The sequence below is a fragment of the Anser anser genome (genome assembly GCF_964211835.1).
Source record: "Anser anser genome assembly, chromosome: Z".
Lineage (NCBI taxonomy): Eukaryota > Metazoa > Chordata > Aves > Anseriformes > Anatidae > Anser > Anser anser.
Genome location: NC_139723.1, coordinates 19520031 through 19544922, shown reverse-complemented (window position 1 = coordinate 19544922; position 24892 = coordinate 19520031). Strand labels below are relative to the sequence as shown.

Below are 24892 nucleotides of genomic sequence, written 5' to 3'. Positions count from 1 at the left end.
TGCAAAGTCAGCAGTTTTTCTCCGAAGAAATCCCTTTGTTCTTTTCTCGCCTAAACCCAGGCCTCAATGTTAACCCTTCAAAACCCCTTAGTGGCACGAATTGCTGGACCATTTCTTACACTAGCAGATCTGCTATGTAAACATTCTGATGCTATATCTAATTTTGACTTCATTGCAAGTGTATGCATAGTGTCAGTCATAACATTTGTAAGTGTAAAGTTAGCTGTTTAAAAAAACCAAACAAACATGGGTAAAAGTTGATGGCCAAGGTAAAAACTGGACAGATGCATGACTTCCCTTTTGCTCCTCTCATTTTCTTCAACAATTTTAGCTCAGGGGGCTTCTTGAGCGAGATTTGGCTTTGTGATTAATATGCTCCAGTAGATTGTTTTCCTGCTGTGCATGAATGTAAATGTAAAGTTCTTGTATCCACAATGTCTTGTTGGCAAAAAGACACCTCAGGCCTACAAAACCCAAATTGGAAGAATTATCCCTTTTTGTTTATTCTGATTCTGGCTTCTACCTTCTTTTGCACGCAACATTCAAGGTGTGAGGGAGCTGGAGATTTGCACCTTGGGTAATGTGTTTCTGTTTATTCTTGTGAGGACCCTTTCTCATGCTGTGACTGCATAGTTTCCTGGTAACCTTTTGGTATGGGACTTTGTTAAATGCCTTTTGGAAGATCCAGGTTGGTTTTTAAGAACTAGAACACCCTCATCTACATGTTTGTTGACTGTTTCTGAGGTCCTCAGTAGTTTTGAAAAGCAGGATTTCCTTTTGCAAAAGACATGCTAATTCTTCCCATGTAAATCACAGAATTTTGTGAGTGTTCACTAACTGTATTTTAATTATAGTTTCTGCTTATGTGAAGTTTTACCTGTGGTAGATTTTTAAGTTTTCTCACATTTGCTATTTCTAGTCCTGAGGGGCCAAGGAACTGTGAAATGAGAGTTAACCTACTGTCATTCAGCCATTTAACCTTGAGTTGTTCTGTAATGCCTGTGGGGTGCTGCTGGTTGTTGTTTATTTTGTCAGTGTGTTTCACAACCTCTGCTGTGTTTTCTTCAGTTTTGGACAGGCTCTCTGATGAGTCACATACAAAAATGGTTTTCAGAATAGGAATCTTGTTTTTTTTTTTTTTCCTTAGTAAAACATGATGGAAAGTATTTACTCAGCCTGTCATCACCATGTAGTGTTAAAACACTGGCTTTCTGAAGAGCACTAAATGAGATCTACTTGTTGCAAAGAACACTGAAAGAAATGCAGGGACAGAGAAAGAAGGGAGGATAAAGAGACCACAGATCCACGTGCTTTTTAAGAAACAAAGAAAGTGATGAGTATAACAATTAAAAAAAAAAAAGTTTTGATGGATATTGTGATGACAGACTGTACCGTGCAATCAGTCTCTTTGTGAAGTGTTTTCCCTCCATCATCTACCGCAGGAACAGTTTAACTAAACTATGGTTTTCATTGATCATAGCAATCTGAGGCACAACTTGGAGCAAAAGTGAACACTTAGGCAACTTAGGGTATGTCATGGGAAGACGTATTGTGAAACATGATTTTTACCCTGAATATTATCATGAATGATAGTTGGGGGCAGGTATCTCTAAAAGAATTCCTAAATTTTCTGAAGAAGTAGATTTAAAGTAGATTTTCCCCATAAAGCACCTTAGTGGATGTGATTTAAGAGTATTTGTACTCAATACTTGTAGTGGTGATAGTCTGAGTTCAGTACAAATGCACAGAAGAATGGGTTTTCTTAAGCATGATTTGGTGATCCCTCATGGGGACTGACTTTTTGATATGGCAAGACAATTGACTTACAGCTTCCTAGCAAGTACTCAGTCAGTAAAGATGTGAAAAGGAGATGTAGGATGGAATAAGGTAGGTGAATTTTCATTTTAGATAAAATGAATGACTTGAAAATGTTGAAGGAGTGGAATGTTTGTAAGTATTATGCTTTAGAGAGCTTTTTTTTTTTTGGTTGCAGAGAAAATGGTGGCATTAGTGATAGGTTATGATGGTGAATTTAAATGAAATGTTGTAAAGAAATTTTACGTTTTGAAAGTTTTTTTTTTTGTGCGTGTGTGTGTTTATGTATGTGCAAGTGTGTGGAATTGCTTGTTTACGAAGAGATTGTGGGAAATGATCCTACTCTTCGATGGTGTTAGAGATTGCATATTGCTGGTGCAAAAGAAGTATGTGCAGCATACTTTATGCTGGACTATTCTTGAGGCTACAACTTGATAAATATTCTGTTTGCCTGCCAAAACCAAAAGGTGAGTGGTGATTAACTTTGAATCACTGATGGCTATTTGGTCAGTTTTTAAGGCTTCCTCGGCAGATGTAAGTGTTGACTTTACTATCAGGAGTTGAATCCCTAACCCCATATATTGTAAACGGAAAATAAGCTCAATGTAGCATCCAAGTTTCTGTTAGTATGTAAAACAAAATAAGCAAGCCCCACAGTAGCATCCATACACAATTTGGTGCAACATGATGTGATGTGACAGTCTTGGAGCCACATAACATTTTGAAAGTGTACTTGTGGGTTAAAGCTCATTCTTTTTCTGGATGCCTGTTGTGCTTTTAGGCAAAAAGCCATTTGGTAGTGCAAGAGTTATAAGTGTACAGTGATTTGCTGTTACACATCTTAACTGTGCATGTGCTGAGTTCTGCTGTAGTAGGAGAGCTTCAGGAGGAGTGTTTTCAGGAAAAGTTGAAAGACTTGTAACTGTGAGAATCATTTATGGTATATGTTTGGGCATTGCTTGGTCTCAGTTTGTGGGCAATCAGAAATCTCTACTGGAAACTCCTGTATGTTTGCAAGACTTTTTTGTTGTAAAATTAGGATAACAACTGGTGGTGTTTTCTCAGGTTCTACTATGATACTAGCTGTGATACAGTATTTGTATTTCAAGTTAAAAAAAAAAAAGAGAGAGAGAAGAACTTTAATCCTTTAATCCCATTGCTCCCTTTGCCTATACCTAAAATATTACATATACTTACAATGGGTGTTCCATGTGGCTATGTGTTAATCTGTTAAGGTCAATAGATGGATAATGACATGTGATGGAACAGTCTGACTTCATACTTTGAGAAAAATATAATGTTCTTACATAAGTATCCAATACTTACTAACAATCCTATTGAGTCCTACAAATACTGAGTGAGAAAAAGTAATGTGATCTTTCTTCAACACAAGTAAATATATGCAGCCGCTTTACAGCACATCGGTAAGGTATTTAAGTGTAGACATGAATTTTAATGTTTAATTAACAATATCAGAGAAAGCGAAATAAGCATGCATTAATTCTTTTAGCAATGCCTTGTGCATAAATTGCTTCTTAGCCTTTGATTTCTTTGAAGTTCTTAAAATATGAGCTGTAGGCATTTATTTTCACTGCTCTAAGCATATTGCAATTCTTTACTTCCTGAAAGTACTGGTTGCTTATCACTGTTTAAATAAACTGCTTATGCAGCTAAACCTATATATTTTCCTATGGTTCCTGACTTGTAAGAAGTGACTGACTATTTTGCAATGTAAGATATTTATAAAAAGCTTCATGCATTTCCTGTTATATTTGCTTTGAGAAAAGAAAATGTGCGTGGTGACAGGCATGACTTAAATGGATTTTACTATGCCAGGTTCTTAAGAAGTGCATTGAGGGTATTTTATTTTATTTTTTAAACAACTATTAGCACTTTCAAAAACTCCTAAATCCGAACAGTATGTATTTATGCTGTGATTATACATATCCTTTTTGCCCTACCTTTTTGCCCTGTTCTCTTAGGATCCTGAACTGCCATATCATGGTCACTGCAGCCATGGCTGCCTCTAGCTTTCACACCCCTGAGCAGTTCTGTCTTGTTTGTACCCACCGGGTTCAGCACAGCAACTTCCCCTGTGGGCTTCTCAATCACTTGAGCTGGGAAGTTGTCATCAACCCACTCAGGTCTGTATTGCTTGAGCCCGGCTGTAGTCCTCCTGGCAGATACCAGGATGGCTGGAAATGCCCACGAGGACCAAGACCTGTGAACATAAGGCTTCTTCTAGTTGTCTGAAGAAGGCTTCATCTCCTTCCTGATCAGGAGATCCAGAGCACTACAATAATGCAATAAATATTGTTAATAAATTAATTATAAAACGCACCAATGCAATTTTAATACAATTATAAATAACAATTATTTATAAAATTATTTATACAGAAAGTTATTAATAACAAGCTTTAAATAATAAAATTTAATTCTGAAATGGAGCAAAAAGCCTGTAGAGATAGTCCTTTTTAAACATGAAACTGACCTCCTAGCTTTCCTTGTTCACAGTCATAGGTTACATTATGATGATGCCACATACCAGAGTTTACGTCGCAGTGTCTCAGAAATGTCTGCAGTGTCAGCATTTGATGAGTAAGGTATTTTGGTAGATAGTATTCAGTGTTTTGCTGATATGTCTAACAGAGCATGTGTGAGGAGTGATCATGTTGAAAAATTTAAATCTTAAGTCTGCGTTTGGACGTGTGTGGAAGATTTGCTCACTTTTCCAATGGGGAGGAGGGCAGTGACCAGCAGGAAGACACGGTGGTGAAGGTGTTTTGTCCTTATTAAAACAGCTGTCTTTGCTGCTGCTAATAGCAAACAGGCTGAATTGTTTTGTGTGTTGCATTATAACATAAGGAATCCACAGTTATTAAATCCTCATGGAGTTTCGCCTCTATAACTTAACTTTATTTCTTGTAACTTTTTCCATGATTCTGTGCTCTTCACCCAGAGGGTGGTCGGGCACTGGGAGAGGCTCCCCAGGGCAGTGGTCACGGCACTAAGACTGACAGAGTTCAAGAAGTGTTTGGACAGCGCTCTCAGACACACGGTCTGATGGTCTGATTTTTGGGTGGTCCTCTGTGGAGCCAGGAGTTGGACTCAATGATTCCTGTGGGTCCTTTCCAGCTTGGGATGTTCTGTGATTACTTTGCAGAAAACACAGTGCATTTGCAATTCTGTTGTACATTTGTGTCAGTCTAGTATCTGCATGCATGACTTTTTAAACTGTAGCCCAAATGTGGGCACAGCATTCCCCGAAGTGGTGAATTAGTAACACCTTTGTAAACTAGTTTCAACACAGATAAGCATGATTAAATAGTTACAGAAAATATAGTCTTGCCACCCCATAAGTTGTATTTCTTCAAAAAATAATTAGAAGTGTTGGCAAAGATATCTCACTACCGTGAAAGTAAAATATTTCATTTTTTTTATTCTTATAATTTAGTTGTTTTTCTGTATATAAATCACTTCAAATATGTGTGTAATTTAATACAGAGAGGTAGGGATGTAAATGTAGGGATGTAAATGTATTCCAGTTTCCATAAGCTTAAGCAACTCAGAATAAGAGATCTTGGTGTAAATTGTGCCTGACCCTGATCTGGCTCTTTGATGACCCTGTAGCTAACATGAGTGGCATGAGGAATCGCTCTGTTGCCACGACAGCTTTCTTTTTGATACCTGATTTATGTATTCATATCCAGACCTGAGCCAGCTCGCACCAGCCCCCAGACTTTGAGTTCATTGTGCTGTACTGGCCAGCTGAGAATCAACAAGTTATTGTTGTCTTTTGCTTAACATTTGTGCATTTAAGCGAAAACATTCCTTAAAGGTTTTATAGCCTAATGCAGGGTTATTAAACAGTAAACACTTATTTTTACAACTGAAAAAAAAATGCAAAAACTTTTTATTTTTTGGCCTTGCAGTGATTTCAGCTTTAAGTGGTTATGTAGATTTTCCTGTCATTGGAGCAATAGAGATATTTAGGCAGTAATACGTCAGCTCTTCTGAAGAGGCTAAGAAATTTTAGTGGAGTTGTGGGTGTTGAAAGCAAGCATGCACAAGTCTGAAAGTCCCTACCAGTTAAAAATTACGTTTATTTTTCTTATATGAATATGTCTCAAGTTTTTAATCTTTTTTAGTAGGAACCTCCCAAATAAAGGAATTTTAAACAATGTTAGGAGGGACTGCTGAAATTACTTACTAAGAAATAAAGTACATGTAGAATTTACCAACTACAGGTAAAGTTGAAACTTTACTGAAATTGATGCATACACCAAGATACATGTAATTTGTATCACATTTTAGGAAGAGATGCTACAGGTAAGTGGGAAGAATGACCAAGCATTAGTACAGTTCCCAAGTTCAATGCCTGTGATTTCTTTTAATCTGCCACACTTTTATTAATGTTGCTTTGAAATGACTGTAGTTTGCATATTAAATTCTGTGGCTTGTATTGGTTTGAAATATAAAATATCAAACTAAGCCTTGTTCGGTGGGTTTCAGTTTATTTTTATTCTGCAATTAGTAGTTACTGTATCTATAATAATTTATCATGCTATCGTTTCCTTGTCCTGAATTAACAGTAATGACTGGTGCCAGTGCTGTTGATGAATTGAAAATTTCACTGACTTGAATGGTTCTTCTTTCTGCTCAGCTAAACTTCGAAGGCATTTATTCATTTCCTATTATATTCTGAACAGACTAATGAGTACTGACCTTTTTAGGCCACTTATTTTGTGCTTGTCCAACTTAGTAGGCATACATTTTGATCTGCTGGAATTAAAAAAAAAAAAAAAGCCAACGTCATGCTGGCCACATCCTTTTGACTATGGATAACTAAGTACTAGTAGAAGCACAACCAGAGACAAGAACTGCAGCAGAGAATAATCTTGTTAATTAAAGCAACTGTAGTGCCTTTGATCTGCTGCTTTTCTGTAATTACATCAAGTGTAACTTTGCCTTGGGGATGGTAGTTTATTGTAAGAGAAGCCAAAGATGTTTCAACAGTGATCAAACCTCAATTTAATCGCATAAAAATACAAACGGTACCTTTACAAGAATTGCTATTGATTTTTATAAACATAACACAAAGCAAAAAACTAAAAACCAGTATGTATTTTTTCCTGTTTACAGTGTGATGGTAGATGAGAGCTCAAGACTCTTATCTCTATACCCAAAGGCTTGGTTTAGGTGCATCCAATTCTTTATTTTTTCTTGCATTTTATGAGGGAGAATTTGGCAGAATTCTGTATATCCAGATTTTTTTTTTTTTTTCCTGCCTTCCCTGAGAATGAATTGTCAAGATCATCTGACTTCTTCCACCTGTAGTTTTTTGGCATGCCTTTCATTTATGTATTTTTCTTGTCTTCTGTTTCAGTTACGGAAAGTGGTTGTTGCTGTCATCTCTCCTCCGAACGGATGTATTTCATTCCATCATCTAGTACCTGTTCCAGATTTACCCCTTTTAATGCTCATGTTTGTTATTTCTTCATTTTTTTAACGTCAAATGCTGTCTGCACTGGATTTGGTTTTCCCTTGTCTCTTTCATAGCTTTAACTGGATCATAGTTTTGTTCCATGAGCTCTGCTGAAATGTTTTTTGTCAAATTCTGTAATATTTTTTGCTTGGAACAAATAATCAACCCTTAGATTCCTGGATGTCAGCCTGGTGCTCAACTGTGTTGTGACTGGAAGCACAGCTTTCCTTTGCCTTCTAAAACATTGTCCTCAACTATTTTTACCTCTGTCTTCCTACGTACCATTTCCGAGTTACACTAATTAGGCCTATCATTTCTGTTAAGTTTCTATAAATTCTTTTCCTCGGTTCATAAAGCTATTAAGCTTCTATGTCAATATTAAGGACCTTCAAACTCTCTGTAACAGATGGTTTGGGTTCACTTGTCTTCTCATGAATGTCCAGCTGCTTCAGCTTAGTCACATAAAGGAGGATGTGTCCTTGCTGCACTTAGTTTTCGTCTTGCTTGGCCCTATGTAAAGGAAACAGATAAAGAGTGTCCTGGGAGTTTCTTACTATGGCTCTTCTGGCACATCAGTAGTAGACTGTAGATAATTTATGCTGTAAACGTGAATGGTATTTTTTCTTACCTAATAAGTAGTCAAACACTTATCGTCCCGGATCTTTATTTCTCTCTACACGTTTTTCTTAATTGTGTCTATATTAATGATTGATAATATATATATATTTTTTTAATTTTCCAAGCAGACAATCAATTGACATCCAAAAGACTAGACATTTTACATAAAATTCAGTGTGCACGTTCCTTAGGTTTTGGAAGGAGCATCTTAAAAGGCACATTTTTTGTACATTTTTTTCAGTGTCTACTAATACACCCTTAGAATGTCTTTTACAAAATATTTTCATTTTCTTGTGGTGTCATTGAAATTGACATTCATTCCAATACTTCTTTCTAGTTTCAGAACTTCAACACTTCTATTTATTTCAAAAGTCCAGTTTAATGAAGTTGAAAATAGGGGAATCATGTGAACAAGGGAGTTAATAAATGGACCAGATTGGAATGAATGTGAAATGTTCAGGAATGATGTATTCGGATGCTCACATCAGAAAGTGGAAAGAAAATACTCCTTATCTTATATAAAACACCTATAGTTTGTGGGTTTATTCAGGAAGCCAAACAATCTGGAGAAATCCAGTGCTGGAAAAGTTAAACTGTCGTGTTTTTCCATGTGAAGAATAAAAATAAGTTACTTTAGATACTAGATGTCTGTTTACATTTCTTCTATATTCTAAAAAGAAAAAAATACCAAAAGTGCATTTAAAATTATAAGAGGAATATAGGATATTTGTTTCAGATGGTAGCCTTTCCAGCAATACTTTGAATGTGTGCTAAAATGGCAGTTACTAAAGCTAGAGTCTTTTATTGGCCTGGATAACCTTTTTTATCCAAGATATTTCAAGAGATGTCAGTTTAAAAATTTTCTTTTGGTATCTAATTTTTTTTGAAGTCTTGAGTAATGGGGTGGAGAGTGGAGGAAAGCTAATGCTGTGATTATGTGTAGTTAATTTCAACTTCACCGTGGTTACCAGCTTGACATAATTCTTCCAGACTTTAATGTTAAAAATCCTACAGAACTTGACATAGAACTATATTTATGAAGAAAGGGCTTATTAGCAGGGGATTTTTAATTTTCTTTTTTAAAAAGCTTGTAATACCTCCTTACCTTCTTAGATGTTATTACATATTGAGTCAGTAAAGGTACTGATATAATTCCTGTGAAGAAAGAAATATCAGTGCTGAAAAACTGGTAGAGTGAACAGTAACATTGAAAATTAGGTAGTCTCAGTATAACTACAGTCAAGAAACCTAAACCCATTACTTCTTCAGTTAATCATCAGACAAACTTAGTTTTGGTCTTTGTGAGTATTTCTTCCTTGGGTGACAGGGAAAAGACAACGATTAATGACTGTTTTCTGATCTTGGAGGATGGATGGATAGTAAGAATTGTCCTTGGGTAATCAATCTATGGGAATAAGAGCAGAAGTCAGGTATCTAGCAGCAGAACAATGTGGTGGAAGCTGCAGTTTTTGAGAGGATATTCCCTGGGTAATGTCTATCTGCAGCTTAACAGATGTAAACAGAGTTCCAATACTTTTTATAAGAACTTTTTTTTTGTAGGAGAGTTTTCAAGAAGCAGCCCAGATGTGAGGTCAGACTGTTGAGAGGACTGTGACTAACAGTGACTAGTTTTGTTAACACTGGTTTATATTGTTAACTGCTAGAAAATAGTAAATCAAGAGAGTGGTATTTTAGAAAGAAAGGTGCTCAAAAAAGCTATTTTGGGACTTCTTTTGGTTTATTACTTCTATGGGACAACAGTGGTGGTCCTCTTCAGTTTTATAATATATGGAACTTGTTTATTTTGGTAGTTCTGAAGTCAGTATTACTCTTCAGTAATTGGGGATTAGTCCCTTTAGGGTTTCCCTTAGTATCTAGTGAGACTTCATTTAGAAACTTGGTAACTGCTCTCTCTTTATTAAGTGTGTTCATCAGACTGAGCTCTTAGTCTGTAAAATCATTAGGATTTAAATGTGTTTTGCACTTTTTAATATAAGTACTTGTTAATTGTACTCTCTAATAGGGAATTTCTTCATTAAAATACCAAAGAGATGAGCAATTAAATCCAGATGTGGTGTTTCTCTTGGAGACCTACACCTATTTCTAAGTTCTCTTGAACTTGGAATTTGACCATTTAAGTTCTTTTGAAAACCCTCATGTGTGCAGAAACAGACATTAAGTTGAATGATGCAGTATGCAATGCATTAAGTTGCTTTTAACTGCCTCCTTGAAGGCCATCTCCAAGTTGATTAAAAAAAAAAAAAAGGCCATCAAGTATAACAAACATTCTTCTGCGTATGGCATCTGCGTGCACTGTGGAATTTAAGCAGAGATGCCATACCATTGCTGAATGGTATGTATGCATTTTAAACTCAAGCAGTTTCAAGGGATTTAGAAATCTAAGTATCTTAGAGCTTCAGTCTCTAAAACTACTTTGGTAATGTCTTTGACATTTGTAACAGTACAGTGGTTATAATCCCTCAAACCCTATTTAGTTATTCTTTAATGCCATTCTGTTATGAGCCACTGCTTTGGTTTGGTATTTATTAATGTTTGCAAACATAGGTTATGTAGCAATTATGAGGGCGGGCAGGGGGGAAAAATCAACAAGGGCGGTAGTACAGGATTAGTGAAATGTACCACAAAAACAAGTGGGGAAAGGAGAGAGAAGGAAAAACAGCATACACGCATTCATACCAGATTGGTTAACAGAGCTAATAGTATCTAACCAGGGTGACAGGTTTTGAGGTAGTGATGGTTATATTTGAGTGAAAAATTTCAGAAACTCACTTGACATTTCTTTACAGTATCCTGGTAACCAAACTGAGAAGATACAGATGAGGTGAATGTGTCTACAAAGTAAGCAAAGAGCTGGCTGACTGCGGAGCTCCAATGATCAACAATTAACAGCTGACATGACAGCTGTTTAGGAGAGGCTTTCTTGGGGATTGATGCTGTATAAGAGGCTGCTGATCATGTTCCTGTTAACCTGGTTGATGGGGTGGAAGGCAAGCACAACAAGGCTGCAGGTGACACTGACCTGGGAGGAGCAGCTGATGTACAGCAGGAGGGTAGAGCTGCCATTCAGAGAGATGTCAAAAAATTGTCATGTCATTAGGAACCTCACAAAATTCAGCAAATTCAGCGTCATACACTCAGGGCTGAACAAGACCTGGCAGCACTGGAAGCCTGCATAGGGGGTGGTTTGGGAGCCTCTCTGCAGCAAGGAACCAGGACACGTATGTGGTCAGCAGGTTGAGCGGGAGCCGCAGTAGTGTGGCCCAGCAGCAGAAATGATCCAGCTCATGCCAGGCTGTTTAACCAGGGATGTAGCAAAAAAACAAAACAGAACAAACCAAAAAAACTCACAGTGAGTGGTGTAGTGCTGGGGCAGGTCGCTTGTTAAGGCTGTGAAGCCTCAGTTTATGGAAGTGCCCAGTTCAGCTTGCTCAGGGCTTTTGAAATTATTCCCGCTTTGATTGGGAAGCTGGCCCAGATGACCTCCAGAGGTCCCTTCCAATCCAAACTATTTTATGAGTCTGTTTATAGCTTTGTACTCTGTACTCTGCCTGAGCTCTTACCTGTGGCCTCTCAGAACAGGCAGTGCTCATTTTCTCAGCACAAAATCTTACTGTTGCAGTGCATGTCAGTCCCATCAGTCTTTTAATTACATATTTAGGTGCTGTCTATCCTCGTTGTTGTTGCCTTTTATGAGAATGCTCACTAAATACACGATGTTTGGTACACAAGTTGTATTTTCAAGTTGCACAAGAAAGGTTCATTTCTGCATTGGACTTTCTTATTTGAAAGGAGGTATTATTGTTAGGAGATTTTCCTCAGGAATGCTGTTAGCAGGGTGCCTTGAACGGTCATTAGGTACAAGTTAATGTGGTTCCAGGGTTTGTTAAGGGGACTGCTATATCCAGCATTTAAAAGCACATGTGCTTAATTGGTTGTATACCATAAAAGCAGTATCTTAAAAGTATCCCCAAAACATTAGAGTAACTTGATGTCTAGATATATACATAAAAATGCCATGTATTCAATTAAAATCAACATTTTAATGAAATCTAATAACTGTCGAATAACAGGTTTATTATTTTAAAATACGTTATTCATTGTATTACACCATGAAATTAGCTTCTATTTGATAAGATTTACGTGGAAGATTGCTAAATCAAAACCAAAGTGAAAGTATGTGCAACAGAAGTGCCTGCTATTTAGAAAAAGGACACTAGAGTGTAGTATAGCATTTATGTACTTGTACAGCTACGAGCTATCAGAAAGTCTGCCAAACAGGACATTAATCTGCTTACATACAGCCTTTTTCATACGGTTTATAATTTATAGTCAGAGAACTTGAGTATAGCTCTAAACAAAACTCCATTCTTCTACCACCTATGACAGAAGTGAATAGTTCACTAGAATTAATTGAAAATTGTTTAATATTTAACCATTTCCTAGCATTGTTTATTCATCATATAAAGCTCTGTTAACTGTTTTTTTATTTGGTTGGTTGGTTTGTTTTGCTTTCAGTTGAAGATAAACTGCAGTAAATGGTGGATTTTCATTTTAATGTGAATGTGTACTGCTTAAAGAAGTAATTTTGCTTTTTAGAAGCCTTCCACTCTTATGTTCATGCTAAATATGGATTGGAATACACTTTCTGTTGTGGATTCATTTGTTTTACCAAAATAGAGTATAGCAATAAATTAATTTCATTTCATTGCTTTTTTTTTGTTATTTGTGAAAGAAAAAAAATTAAATTCATAGCTCTAAGAGATTGGTTAGGGCATTGTGGCACGGATTGGGAGAAACAAAAACTTAGCTCTTCTTGTAATTTACTTCTGAAAGATGTGTGGGTTCTGAGTCTGCTTTCATTTAAAATGAATGGTAGAATTCATTTCTGAGTTCACTTGGTGCAAGACTAAACTTCTGATTTAACTCCACTTTCTCATCTGCTTTGTTTTAAGCTAAGATTCAGACATGGTTTGCTATTAGCAGATGGTATGCATGGCAATAGACTCCGTCCTTAAAGTAATATGTTAAATAAGGTAATGTTGCATAGATAGGCCTAAATTTAAAATGTTAAGAGCTATTACTTATGTAGAGGTAAAGTTACTTAAAAATGTCAGTTGTGTTAATTACGTGGTCTGTGTTTTTTGGAACAGGAGAATCTTGTGGATGTAACCTAGAAAAAATAACTTCAAAACAAAACTGAAAAATCTTCATAAAAGTTTTGGAAACTTAGTGCTAGAAGTATTTATTCTTGTGTAGATTCTTGTAAGGTTTCCCTTAGTGACAAGCTGTAATTATCCTTTTTAAATCAAAAAAAAAAAAACAACAACAAAACATCAGCGAATGAAGCTGGTTAGCATTTTCACTTCTGTTTGTAGACCAGGTTTACCCAGATTCAGGTTTGTTTTGGACCACTGGAGCTGAAATTTCCTGTCACGAGCTCCAGCTGGCTGTGTTGAAGTCCTTCCCTTTCTCCAGCTGCCCTCTTCCACATAGGGTACAGGAGAGCCTGCGATCCCTTGCTCCAGGATGCCAAACTGGGAGGAAGAGGGGGAGAAGGGCTGGTTAGCTGTAAAGTGTGAGGGCTTTATGCTGCAGTGAGGCAGTTTGGGCAGGTACGTAGGGGGCCAGCAAGGCCTGAGGCTGAAGAGTGACCAGGCCCGCACGTCCTGGCTGGTCAGAGGGGTTCATCTGCTGTCCAGCTGCCCAAGAGCCATGTGTAATACATTTTTGGTCCTCTTCTGAATTATCAGGACAGCTTGGTGCCAGCAGAGTCAGCTGTGCGTGCTGTGTCTGGTGGCTTCCCTCACTGGGGAGGAACTTTTCCCTTCTGCTCTGCAGGCTGAGGGGGAGGCAGAAGCAAACTTCCCTTGGGCTGCACTAAGGTTTTTCTAATAAATCAGTTGCGTATGTTCCTGTGTGTGGAGCTGCAGGTGTTAGCAATGCACTGGACTGGATTGTCTTCCAAATCTACATAAAAATGTAACAAAATTTAAGATTAATTGTGTCAGCTGAAATTTAAATTTACATAGCTATTATTTGTTGCTAACTTAAAACAGGAACTGAAATACATCTAAAAATAAGCTTGCTTGTGAATGTATCAATGCTCACTAACATGCCATTCCTTGGTGTTAAACAGAATTCATTATTGGATGGAATTTTTTGTTTTGAAGCCTGCTGAAACTGGAGCAGCAGACGATGTTTCAGGTGCATAAGTGGGCGTTGGGATCCATGGATGCCTGGAACTGGGTGGCGGGTCCACCCGAGTCAGGTTTGGGCTTGGTAGCGTTTGGTGGAGAAGCCACACAGCAGGTACTTTCAGTCTTACAAACAATTTCGTTTCTCTGTACTGTTTTATAGCTTAATGTCTTCTTGACCTGCTCCAGCCCACGTCTTTAAGGTCACTTTCAGCTTTTTATTTTCAGCACTAGTGAAGAAAGTAAGATAATGGAAATATTTCCAGCCAGGTTAAGGCAGACCTGCCCAGTATATCATGTTGTTGCAGGTAAGCAGAAAAGGCAACAACTCCAATTCCAGTGAAATGGCTGCTCATGACTTTTCTGCTTTTTCATGTGTGCACATTTAGGAAGAGGAGTAGATCAGATTCTGTATCTGTTGACAGACATAAAGAAGGTTTGAGATGGAAACGTAAGGAAACTCTGAGAGCATTTTTGTAAGCATTTTGTGTTCTTAGATTGGAAATAGTTTGGTGCAGCATTTAGCATTTTCAGATGTAGGCATTTCTTAACCAACTTTTAAATAAGCGTGTTAATTTAAATAAGTCGTGGCTGGACCCAGCTTTATCACTTCAGGCCAATAGCACAATTTCTCATTTTTTAATTATTGTTTCAAAGGCTGAAATAGTAACAAATGTTTGTGGAAAGAAAACTCTTCAGCTGGAAACAAACATTCAAACGTGTATTTCTGTAGTCTTGCAAAAAAAAATTTCTTTGGCTAATGATGTCCACAGACCTCATTTAACTTGTGAAGCATTAATTTAGGAACTCGATATGCTCTTTAAAATATACTTCTGTTTTTTACTTTATGCTGTTAACTAGTTTGTTCTCTGCATATGTACAAATGGATGAAGTAAGATCCTGATTTTATACTGTCAGATTTTTTTCACTTGGGTTAGTGAGATCCTCTGTTTCCAGGGAAATTCTGGGCTTTTACAACAGATTTTCATTGGTTATAGAATTTTGCTCATCAGTGGCAGCCTCTAAACTTATGAGGCAAATTTGGAATTATATGGCTGGCAGTGTAAAACTTCAGTTTAACTTCCTAATCTTAATGTCTCAACTGCTCTGTTTAAATGCCCTTACTGCCTCACCTCATTCAATAAATTTAAGGCTCTGCTAACTGTCTGGCATCAAGCTTATTAGAATGCCAGCTATTTTGCCAGACTGTAGAGCCAAGATGCATGAAAATGTCAGCAATTTCAGGCTTATTAGGTTTTGGCTTTTCTGGCCTCTCTGTAATGAGTCCAGTGCTGCATAAGCTAAATGCTATTTTTTTATTTACTCCTATTAGTTATTGTGGAAACCACAGCCAACTTTAATATATACAGTTGAAATAGTTGCAAGGGTGTTCTATTGATTTGTTAATCTCAGTTATTTGTAAGGAAAACTGCCTGCCAAGGTCTGCTTCCATATAATAGGTTAAGGAAATATACGTGGTGGGTGTTTTGTTCTTTGCTTCTTAGTATCTTTTCTCTGTTATAGAACTGGAAGGTATTTGTTGTTTTTAATATGTTCAGATTAGCCTTATAAAGCTGTCATGAACATCGCAGGCTAAAAAACCTTGAACTTAGTTGGTTTTCCTTTATTTATTATACAGTTGGTCATGCAAAAATGCTATTTGCCTTGGAAAATGGTCACATTAGCAGACTGCAGAGCTTAAAGTCTTTCATACAGGTGGCGTGGGCCTTGTCCATGTTCCTGTTATATGAAATATATTCATTTTTGTCTATATAGCTTTAGCATGAAAATATGCAAAAGAACACTTGATGGTTAGTATTCGTACAAATGCTGTACTAATGAATTTAATAAATTTGTTGGATAACCCATTCTATTGTAATGCCAAAGCCTAGAGTGAGGGTCCAAATTAATTTAAAATACTTCTAATGGAATTGCTTGTCACTGTGTTATAAATTTATTCATAAAACCCACTTCACCCTTAAGAGTCAATTTTGTAGGATCAAGTGTCTTTTCAATTTAAAAAATAAATCTGTTGTACTGGATCAAGTGTCTTTTCAATTTAAAAAATAAATAGCCTGTTGTACAGTTTACTTAGTGTTCAAGACTAATATGAAAACTATGATAATGCAAAACAGAAGGGAAGCCTGGAATGATGCATAAACCAAATACCTGAAAGTTTTTTCTTGAAGTTTTTTTCTTTACTAATTTCACATATTTGTACAAATGCATTTTTTTTTTTTTCCTGGAGAGAAATACTCACACACACGCACACACACACACATTTACTTATTTGCCTATTGTTTCAAGAAACACAGTAGCTGGTGTTGTTTTCCAAAAGACCGGAATGTTGTCCTTAAGCAGAACTCTGAGCTTGTCATGACATAAGTGACTGCTTACATCCCTCATCTCCAGAGAGTTGCCTTTACTTGTCCAATTTTGGTCTTAAATCTAGAAAGAATGACACCTTGTAATCTTTGTAAGTAATGCTTTTCAAATGTTTTGCTGTGGTTATTCAAATCCAGCCTAGTTGAGCTTTGACTGAAAATCATTACACACTGATGGCTGTTTGGTGCTAAAAATGAAATGAATTGGTGATATAAATCTCTTTTCCAATGGTTGGGTGCCAATAGCAGAAAATACCAAGATCAAATTCAGCACTAACAGAACAGCTTCTCTAAAACATGTCTTGAAGATAGTTTGGATGATTTTGCTTTTCTTAGATATATTTTGCTGCTTTTTCTTCAGTAAGAGCTAAGGACATAGTTCCTAAAATGTATTGGGTTTCTCTGAAAGTAAATAGTAAAATAGGACTGTGCTCCTGTGTAAAAGTATAGTCTGTGTTCTTGTTCTGAACACTTCACTGAATGTTATTTTCTTTGCTTGTGTGTAGGAGCTGTGATGTGGTCTATTGCCTCACTTTTTTTTTTTTTGTGATCTGTGGCTCAACAGCTTGTTAATGTTGTTATTCAGTAACAGTAAAATACATAGTCATGCTGATGAAGACTGAAAGACCTGAGAGCTGCTTGTGCATGGCCTTACAACTATTTTCTTTTAAATATGTATCTGTGCCAGCAAATCACACTGACAATGAATGGGTCAGACCCAAGGTTCATGTGGTGGAGAGTTGAATGGTGGAGAAAAACAGGTGCCTGGGGATGAGGATAAATACAGGGCAACTGTAGAGTGATGTTTCCTGGCTGATAGGAATAGTGGTTCTGGGATTTTCTGAACCAAAAAGCGTATCTTCATGCTTTAATAGCTCTTCATGATGGATACCTTTTTTCCTGTCATGAATCATTTGTTTCCATGATTGTGTGATAAGAAGTATAATGGAACTATTCATGAAACAGAGGCAAGTAGGTGTTTCCTTTTGAACTTACTATGCGTTGGTATTGTTTCGTGCTTCTCTCAACTGCTTTATTATTTGTTTAGGTTTTCTGAAGTCCTCTGCCCTGGGCAAAGTTCAAGGAGCATTTCAAATTTGCAAGAGGCGAACAGTTTTCAAATTGATTGAGAAAGTCCAATTGAATATAATGGAAAACACATTCTGTGTTTTTTTAGGGAGATTTGTAGCCCGTGTTGTTGAGATTGAAAAACAGAGAAGGAAAATGGATGTGTCTTCTCACCTCAGCGCTTAGGAATAGGAGAACTGCTGGCAACTGTTTCCAAGGGAAGCCCAATGCTTGGAAATAGTGCTGTGATATTTTTGCTGCTCACAAGTAGCGCGTGTGTTGTCTCTGTTGCTGTACCTCTTTTCTCTTCTTTAAATTATCTCTGGCCATATCCCATTTCTTTCCCTGGGAGAGAAATCCCCTGCCTGCAGTAGTTTCAGTGGTGGAAAGTATTGAAGGTTGGTGTAAAAGCACTTTTTGTGTAAAATATTGTATTGCTTTTTAGGTGCCTCTATAGTGTATCATGCCTTTTCATACCTTGTTGAAGCTTGGTGTGTTTTTAGTATTTTGTGGCAAGAACAGATACTATATTGTGTCAACTTGTAAGAAGTATCAGAAAGCTCATCTGGAAACTAATTTATCAAATACAATGGTTGTTTGTATTTAATAGGTTACTTGTGTGCTTAAGTTGCATTGGAATTACCCCCTAAGATTCATGGTACTATCCTGAAACATAGAATGATTTGAGCTGGAAGGGATCTTAAAAAACATCCAGTTCCAACCCCACTAGACCAGGTTATTCAAAGCCCCATCCAACCTGGCCTTGAGCACTTCCAGGGGTGGGGCATCCACAGCTTCTTTCAGCATCCCTGTCCAGTGCCTCACCACCCTCAGAGTGAAGAATTTCTTCTTCATATCTAATCTAAACCTACCGTCTTTCAGTTTAAAGCCATTACCCATTGCCCTATCACTATATTTCCTTGTAAAAAATCCCTCCCAAGCTTTTCTGTAGGCCCCCTTTAGGTACTGAAAGGCTGCTATAACGTCTCACCAGAGCATTCTCTTCTCCAGGCTGGACAACCCAACTCTTTCAGCATGTCTTTGTAGATGTGCTCCATCCCTCTGATCATCTTTGTGGCTCTCCTCTGGACCCACTGTATCAGGTCCATATTCTTATGTTGTGGGTTTCAGAGCTGAATGCAGTGCTCCATGTGGGGTCTCCTTAGAGCAGAGCGGAGAGGGAGAATCACTTCTCTCAACCTTCTGGTCATGCCTCTTTTGATGTAGCCCAGGGTGTGTGGTTGGCTTTCTGGGCTGCAAGCACATGTTGTTGACTCATGTTGAGCTTCTCATCAACCAACACCCTGAAGTCTTTCTCCTTAGGGCTGCTCTTAATCCATTCTCCCCCCAGCTTGTATTTCTGCTTGGGATTGCCCTGGCCCAGGTGCAGGACCTTGCACTTGGCCTTGTTGAACTTCATGAGGTTCACACAGGCCCACCTCTCAAGCCTGTCCAGGTCCCTCTGGATGGCATCCCTTCCTTTCAGCATGTTGACCACACCACACAGCTTGGTGTCCTCGGCAAACTTGCTGAGGGTGTGCTCAATCTTACTGTCCATGTTGTTGACAAAGATGCTAAACAGCTCTGGTCCCAAAACAGACCCCTGAGGAACACCACTTGTCTCCACCTGGACATTGAGCCATTAACCACAACTTTTTGAGTGCAACTGTGCAGCCAATTCTTATCCTCTGAGTGGTCCATCCATCAAGTCCATGTCTCTCCAATCTGGACACAAGGATGTCATGTGGGAATCTCTTCTGATACAGCAAGCTAAGCTTATTCTGGTATGTTTTAATGAATCTAAAATGTAGTGCTATAGGGGCTTTTCCTGGAACTAGATGGAACAGTTTTCAAACACATAATAGAAAAATTACAGGTTCAGATAGTTCCAGTCTGATCATGTATCACTTCCAGGAGGATGTCTCTCTGTTTCTGCCACTCTGGAACAATGGAAAAAGGAAGCTGCCAATAATAGGCATTTTCATGGAGTTATTATAACAGAGAACACCTCTACCTCATTAGCAGAGGTCATATGTCCTATATCTCTGAAAATGATCTCTCACAAAATGTAGACATCAAATGACTTATCAGCTCCCTCATGCTGTAACGATAGAGCTTTTGTGTGTTATAAGAACTTGTTATAAGACCAAGTATTCCAAATTTATGATTGGATGAATTAATTTATTACTGGGTCAGATTGTTTGTAACGCAGTTGCTGTACATTGGCTGGTAACATAGAAATACGTGTTTTTTTTTTTTCTGTTGTGCATGATCTTTTCTTTGGATAGAATACCTTTTCTATATACATTTTTGTAGAGCAGGTTAGCAGAATAATTAGTCTTGTGCTCTTTAAATGTTTCCAGAACTTATGAAGAGGTTGAGAAGCTGAGGTGGAGAAGAAGTATTTGCATGTCTTTTCCAGTAATGAAAATTGGCTAATCAGCAAATATGATAATCAGTTTTGAAAGCTGTATTTTATTAATACAGACATTAATATATTGATAATAATACACTTATAATAAAAATAAAGTTAAATTTGTTTACTTTCATAAATTAGTAGCCCTTTAAGCTATAGATTTGAAATTTAAAAGACAGAAATAATTTTCACTATGATTTGCATTAGATGCTTCTCCATTTAAGTGAATAATTTTTTCAGGAAACTAGGATATGTTCCATTAAATCCACTGAATAAACCTTTTAAAGCAAAACAAACAAACAAAAGACCCAACAACAACAACAAACCATACACACCTGTTTTATTTCTTTTAACTTCTCACAGGAAACAAAAACTCAGCAGTTTGCCTTTCTTTTTTTTTTTTTTTTTTTTTTTATCTCCAGGAAGCTGGTGTTATATGAATTCACCAAGTGGAACAGGAAGTGCTTTGTTGATTGATGTCAATACTCTCTCTGCCACTGTTTCTGATTCTGTGTTTTTTCTTTATGTGGCTGTTGACTTTTATAAAGTTTGTAAGAATTAATATTAAGTTTGTATGCTTCTGAGTTGCAAAGTCTTTTGACAGTAGTTGGAGGAACATGGTGGAGGCAGAATAATCTCCTAAGCATGACTTTTCTCAGGAAACACCATTAAAGTAAGGTTTGGAAGTTTTTCTTGGGTAAAGAATGTTCAAAATAAGCACAAGAGAAACCTAAACAGTGCTGATGGGTTCCTTTGCTTTCCATGAGAGCTCTAGCACTTAGAAAGATGGCTTTCGAAGACTCATTTTGAAGAGCAAGTGAAGAGCTTGGTAGGCATGGAATTAGAAAGATGAAGCTAAAAAACCTGTGAGCTTTTAACATTTTACTTCTGATATATTTTTATTTCTTGATTTTTGCCTGTGGGAATCAGTCTTTGGTAGGCTAGTTTGTTTGAACAGTCATGAGGATAGAGTTGTGTTAAAGGGTGAGGAATTTTGATAGGACCTAAAGCCCCTTGTGTTCCAGCATGTCCTCAGATATCAGAGGGGCTGGGGGCGGCTGGACTTAGATTCTGAGTTTTGCCTGATTTGGCACTATATGTGCAGTTGCATTAATCACAATCACAGATGCATGAATAGTGCAATACACTTTCAGTCTAGTAAAACAGTTTCATAGTACCATCCAGTTACCTATCCCTGCAGTGATAGCACAGAGCCTGGCTATGGTGTCTTCACTCCGCTCCGCCCTCCATGCTCTCTCTCTTACAGTCTGCACACCAAGCTTCCCTCATGTCACCAATACCTAAGGTTGCAGGCAATATTGCCAAGTGGACTATCATGGAACAGATTCCTTGCATATCTGCCACATCTCACCCTGGAGGTTTCCTCAGTGTTGAACCTTCTCTTAAGATGTGGACAAACATTTAGCCTCATTAAGTCACCTCCAGCAATTATTCCACAGATCGTAATAGACAACTTAAAAGTAATAGTACATAAAGGAAGCAGGGTAGTCAAAATAACAAAACATGATGGACATGAATTTCATAATTTAATCTAAGGTATGGTAGAGATTATCTTTGGTTATTTTTGTGCTCCAGAGTAACTAAGCATGAGACTGAAGGACTGCTAGTACTGCCTTCACTTAGGAAATATTTACACGTTAATATTACAGAGACATCTTGTAGTGGCTTAAAGTCATGCCACATTACCTGCTACAAACTACTTCTACTGAGAAAATAAGGGCACCTCATAGTAACCGAAACAATGGTATTAGATGAATTGGCACATCCATGTTCAATTATAAAGCAAAGGAATACAGATAACTCCTTCATTTATCTTTTTCAGTATTATAGTTCACAGTTTCCCTCTTGTACTGTAGTTTAAAAGCATATGTGAGCTTCAATTAACAGAGCAGATCAATAGAGCTTGTATATGTGGAACATCAGCTATGGAATTTCTAGTTTAAATATGACTCATATCTATTAGGATCAGAGGATGGGCAAGTTTTCAGAAATCTCAGGTATACTATGAAGACTTAGGCCTAAACTTCACGCTAGCTATCTTTAATGTACAGTTCAGCTGGTGACCATGGCAGTTTGGCTGCTTGTGCAGGCTCCATGCATTTTATAAGCAAAAATTCTGGGAATGCCAGATGCTCCTGCAGGCTGCACTTGACGTGGATTTCATGCATGGGTGATGGGTCTCGGCTATGTAGAGGACAAAGTAATCAGTTAATTTACCTCCACTCAGTGCGTGAGAGAGAGAGGTTCTCATTTAATCGGGGTGGCTTTTTATCCTCCATGAATAGTGGCAATTGCATCAGATCACACACTGTATATATGGAGAGTGAAAGCAGAAATACAATGTACCCCGCAACTTCTATTTAAGATAACATTAAGTCCTGTCTCTTACAGAAGGAGCTGTTAGATTTGCCCAGGGAAATGCAGAACTGCACAAATAAATTTTAGAGATAAAATGCAAAAAGTAAAAAGTTGCAGGTAGGTAATCCCAAGCCACTGCTGTTGGTGTTGCGTATTTTGTTTTAAATTGTGCAGAAGGATTAAGAATAGAAGAGTGGTCAGAAATGGAGTTTGTCAAAGGTCCGTTTTGTCCAGAATGATGCCTCCAACCATGAGCAGATGTAGTCTTGAGTGTGTACCTTACAGCTTAGAAAGAACAGTGTAAGCATATGCTGCCACTTCTCTCCTTTCTCCAATTGCCTTTAGCTCAGGGAGCTTTGAGTTGGATGCGACTATGTACATTCAGTACTGGTGTTTGCATATTTCATGGATTTTTATTTCATGAATGCTTCCAGTTTCCCCTGAACCCATGTAAAGTTCTTGTATCCACAGCATCAGTCAACATGGAGATTGGTGCCTCTTGGCACAAGGAATTATTTCATTTCCTCATGTTTGTTTTTGACCTGGCTTCTTCATACTTCTTTAATGCTCAGAGTACAAGATGGGGTTAAACCAAAGGTTCATGTAGTGGCATAATAATGTTTCACCTTGCTGTGCAGCTAAACTCCATCACAGCCATTCTTTCACTGTGCCTCCTCAAATGGAGGGAAAATACAATGGAAGAAAAAATATGATGGAGAGAAAATATGATGGAAGAGGGCTCAAGGTTTGATAGAGGGAGATCGCTCTCCAGTTATCATCATGGGCAAAACAGATTCAGTCTAGGGAGATTTATATCATTTATTGCCTATTACTAATGGATTAGAGAGAGAAAAAAATAAAAGCAAACTAAGAACATCCCCCCCCCCCCCCCCAATCCACCCTCTTCTGCCTTCTCCCCCCAACCATGAGTGGTGCAGGTGAACAGGGAATGGGGGCTGCAGTCAGTCCACGATGCTTCGTCTCCACCGCTCTGTCAATGTCACTCTCTGCCCCTGCTCCCCGTGGGGTCCCTCCCACGGGATGCCGTCCTTCCCAAACTGACCCTGCGGGGGCTGCCCACAGGCAGCAGCTCTTCAAGAACTGCTCCCACATGGCTCCGTACCACGGGGTCCATCCATCCCCCAGGAGCAAACTGCTCCAGCACGGGTCCCCCACGGGTGGGCGGCAGCTCCCCCCAGACCCCCTGCTCCTGCGTGGGCTCCTCTCCACGGGCTGCAGCTCCGGCCCGGGGCCTGCTCCTGCGGGGGCTCTCCATGGGCCGCAGCCTCCTCCAGGCCACATCCACCTGCTCCACCGGGGGCTCCTCCACGGGCTGCAGCGTGGAGATCTGCTCCGTGTGGGACCCATGGGCTGCAGGGGGACAGCCTGACCCACCAGGGGCCTCTCCACCGGCCGCAGGGGACTTCTGCTGCGTGCCTGGAGCACCTCCTGCCCTCCTGCTGCACTGCCCTTGGGGGCTGCAGGCCTGGCTCTCACCCCTCTCTCCCAGCTGCTGTAGCCCAGCACTTCTTTCCCTTCCTTAACTCTGCTCTCCCAGACGCCCCCCCTTTGTCGCTCATGGCTCAGCTCTGGCCAGCTGCGGGTCCCTTTTGGAGCAGCTGGAGCTGGCTCTGCTCTGACATGGGGCAGCTGCTGGGCTCCACTAACAAAAGATTGTGCAGCCTTGCAGCCCCCTGCTACCAAAACCTTACCACATTAAACGAATGCATCTGTTTAATTCTTTTAGTCTTTCCTAGTAACACTTCTGATCTGCATTTTTGAGAACTGACAGACTGCCATTTTCACAGAACTGTTTATTATAACTGTTTCTTATATTGTAACTGTTTATTACTCCTGAATGTCATGCTATTTTAATGGACACCTTAGACCCTGGGTTTCCTATTGTTTTCTTCTAAATGCATAATTTTGTTTTTATCTATGTTTAACTTAATCCACTTACTATTTTAAAATCCTTCTGTAACTGTTGTGGTTAAGGTGGAGGATGCAAAATGTAATCTTAAAATCATTTTTAGTATGTTTGTCCTCTAGCATAAAACTAGCAAAAATATTGTTTGTTCTCAAATTTTATAAAACTTATGTGCTTATGACGCTAAAATTAAAACATAGCATAATAAAACTCTTTAATGTTTTTTCAATGTAAATGTGTAATGGACTTGTGTCAGTATAAAACATGTATTAAAACATTAGTACAAAACAAACATATGATAACTGTGTGGCTTCCCTCCAGGCTTTTCAGGTGGATCTTGACCTTGAAACCCTTGGTGTTTTGACCTAAACAATAGAGAAACCTAGTTAGCTTGAAGCAGCTATTTCTGTTTGGCCAGGCATGTTTCTTTGAAAATAGAGTCTGGGGCCTGACCTTGGCAATATGCATTGTAAGATGAAAATGCTGCCACAGTTGTTAGTAGTTCTAGTTCAAAAACATCAGCTTCCTTTTTATTCTAATATTGCAAGCATTGTTCCTGTAACATGTTTGGCACACCTAACCTCT

General features: G+C 38.4%; 1 protein-coding gene across 1 annotated transcript in view; it reads left to right on the top strand.

Annotated features, from left to right (window-relative positions):
* DTWD2 (DTW domain containing 2) overlaps positions 1-24892 on the top strand; it is a 108908-nt gene that overhangs the window by 9514 nt on the left and 74502 nt on the right. The gene's annotated exons all lie outside the window — the stretch shown is intronic.